The sequence below is a fragment of the Cyprinodon tularosa genome, unplaced genomic scaffold (assembly GCF_016077235.1).
Source record: "Cyprinodon tularosa strain WSP-4 unplaced genomic scaffold, ASM1607723v1 ctg6, whole genome shotgun sequence".
Lineage (NCBI taxonomy): Eukaryota > Metazoa > Chordata > Actinopteri > Cyprinodontiformes > Cyprinodontidae > Cyprinodon > Cyprinodon tularosa.
Window position 1 is genome coordinate 1309196 of NW_024039340.1, and position 3368 is coordinate 1312563.

The window sequence follows — 3368 nt, forward strand, 5'->3', positions numbered from 1 at the left end:
AGGATGCTGACACATGCAGCACTGTTGCGTCTAGTAAGACCGAACGACTGGTTTTCGTCCGTGGATCTGAAAGACGCGTATTTCCACATTCCCATTTATCCCCCTCACAGACAATATCTCCGATTTGCCTTTCAAGGGGTGTGTTACGAATACCGTGTTCTACCATTCGGTCTGTCTCTCAGTCCGAGGGTTTTCATACAGTGCACAGAGGCCGCGGTAGCCCCGCTCAGACGCCGGGGGATACGTCTGGCCACGTATTTAGATGACTGGCTCCTGTTAGCGCAGTCAGAACTGGAAGCCAGGGTTCACACACACATTGTCACAAAACACCTGATGGATTTGGGTTTTGTGATAAATATGGAAAAAAGCCACCTATCTCCAACGCAGGAGGTTTTCTGGGATTATCCCTGCGCTCTGTTCCGTTCACAGCCTGCCTGTCAGAGGAAAGAGTGACGGCTTTCAGAGCGTGCCTTGCACAATTCCGTCTGCACAGGTCTGTCCAGTTCAGACTGTGCCTTCGGTTGCTGGGTCTGATGGCCTCAGCCATCCTCGTGATTCGCCTCGGCCGCCTTCACATGCGGAACTTTCAGCGCTGGGTCGCTTTGCTCCGAATGGACCCCGTGCGTCATGGCGCACGGCGGATAACGGTCACAGCGGACTGTATAACAGCTCTGCGCTGTTGGCGAGCCCCGTCCTTCCTGACCCAAGGGGTGCCTATGGGCACCGTCTCGTCCAGGAAAGTGGTAACCACGGATGCCAGCCTATCAGGCTGGGGCGGCATTCACGAGGGCAGGTCTGTGAGGGGTCGCTGGAGCCAGGCCTTCCAGCGCCTTCACATAAACTTTCTCGAACTTTCGGCGGTGTTTCTTTCTCTGAGACACTTCCTCCCATTCCTCTCGGGTCACCATGTCCTGGTGAGGACGGACAACACGACAACAGTGGCGTATATCAACCGCCAAGGGGGCCTGCGCTCCCGCATGTTGCACAATCTGGCGCGCGACCTGATTCTCTGGAGCAGTGCCCACTTTCTCTCCCTGAGAGCGATGCACATCCCGGGAGACTTGAACACGGGTGCGGACCTGCTGTCCAGAGGCGCGCCAGTGTACGGGGAATGGACGCTGCACCCACAGGTCGTGGAGCAGTATGGGCGCGCTACGGGCGCGCTCAGATAGATCTGTTCGCGTCCAGGGAAAACGCTCGATGCGAGCTGTTCTTCTCTCTGAGCACTCTGAATGCCCCTCTGGGTGTAGACGCACTAGCGCACGCCTGGCCGCACGAGCTGCTATAAGCGTTTCCACAGCTGGCCCTGATACCCCCCACTCTCGCCAGAGTGAGGGCATTCAATCACAGACTGATCCTAATAGCTCCGCACTGGCCAGCGCAACACTGGCTGGCGGAGATATTCCAGTTGCTGTGCGCCCAGCCTTGGGAGCTGCCGCTGCGCAGGGACCTGCTCTCGCAGGGTGCGGGGACAGTGTTCCACCCACACCCGGAGCGACTGCAGCTGTGGGCCTGGCCCGTGAGTGGCTTAATTTAACCACTGCCGGGCTCCCTCAGAGTGTAATTAATACTATCCAAAACGCCAGGGCTCCCTCCACTAGGAACCTATATGGCTCCAAGTGGGGACTGTTTGAGCGGTGGTGTCTTGAACGGGACTACGTTCCTTTTCAGTGTTCTGTACCAGCGATTCTGTCGTTTTTACAGGAACTGATTGATAAAGGAAAAGCTTTTTCCACGGTTAAGGTTTATCTGGCAGCTATAGCAGCATGCCATATAGGATTTGGAGACAAAACAGCGAGCCAACACCCTTTGGTTTGTCGGTTTATGAAGGGCGCCCGCAGGCTCCTCCCCGTCTCCAGACCTTTGCTGCCTCCGTGGGATTTGTCGGTGGTTCTGGAGGGGCTTAAGGGACCCCCATTTGAACCGTTGTTGGGGTCCAGTCTTAAACATCTGTCTCTCAAGACAGTGCTGTTACTGGCCCTGGCCTCTGCGAAACGAGTCAGCGACATTCATGCGCTCTCTGTGAACCCCGCATGTACCCGGTTCGACCCGGAATACACGCGTATGGTTCTGAAGCCCAACCCGGCCTTTGTTCCTAAAGTTGTTGGTTCTTGTTCACCGATCGAGCTAGCGGCGTTCTCCGCCTCCCCAGGTGAACGGCGAGCGCACACGCTATGCCCTGTTCGAGCCGTGCGCTCTTATATGGACAGGACGCAGAGCTTCAGGATGAGTGATCAGCTCTTTGTCTCCGGGGCGGTGCCCCGTAAGGGACAGCCGATCACAAAGCAACGCCTCGCCCACTGGGTGGTGGAGGCTATAGCTTTGGCGTATGGAAAAGGGGTCTGCAGCCCCCGGCGGGTCTGCGTGCACACTCTACCCGCGGGATGGCTGCGTCCTGGGCTTTATTTCGGGGAGTGTCCGTTCAGGACATTTGTTCAGCGGCGAATTGGTCTTCGCCTCTGACTTTTGTCCGGTTCTACATGCTTGACGTGTCTGGACTGTGCATGGCCAGTGCGGTCCTAGAGTCATAACTGACCTTGTGGACCTTCCCCATCGGCCGGTTCTTGTTCGATAAGCTGTCTGGCAATACGGGAGCTACCATATCCCATAGCGAGACACCGAGTGAATATTATGAAAAAGAATGTTTGGTTATCTAACATAACCCCAGTTCTTAGAATAATATGAGCGAGGTGTCTCGCCAGACGACCCTTCTTGCAGGGCGGCGAGAAGAGGTTTGCTTGTTGAATTGGAGTGCCGTGATCCGCACACGCTTTAGTAGTCGGAGCTACGGGGCGTGGCGTATGACAGGCACTTCCACCGGCCAATCAGGATTGGCAGATTGAGATAGATGCTTCTATCAGGGCTGCAGGAGGCTGCATCCCATAGCGAGACACCTCGCTCATATTATTCTAAGAACTGGGGTTATGTTAGATAACCAAACGTTTCATCGGTTGAAGCCGCCTCGTTCTCGTTGCGTCACACCTCAACCCGCCTCAAAGCCAACGCTGATTGGACGTTCGTTTGGTGAACGGCTCCAAATTTTCTTCAACGGAGAGTCTCCAGACTGATCTGCGAGTGAAACCTTGAAAGCTCGCAAGATCAGGATGGTCTCACGAGGCTAAGAATGTGCTTCTTAAAAATGACAATATTCTTCTAGTGACCTAATTGTATAATAAATATTCTCCTGTCTGTACTTCTCTGTATAAAACCTCAAGCCAAGAGATCAAGCTAAAATAGAGGTATATAAAGTATATCAGAATTGGCCCAACAGTTGCATGTTTCAAAATACAAGCGTACCTGGTTTTATTTTAACTGTGAAGCGAGGAGCTGTTGATGTATTCTGTAAATGTGTGTTCAGACGGCAACAG

The 3368-nt window shown here is 54.1% G+C and overlaps 1 pseudogene; it reads left to right on the forward strand.

The window, feature by feature from the left end:
* Positions 1–1200: 1200 nt before the first annotated feature.
* Positions 1201–2531, forward strand: LOC119797810 (annotated as a pseudogene).
* The last annotated feature ends 837 nt before the right edge of the window (positions 2532–3368 follow it).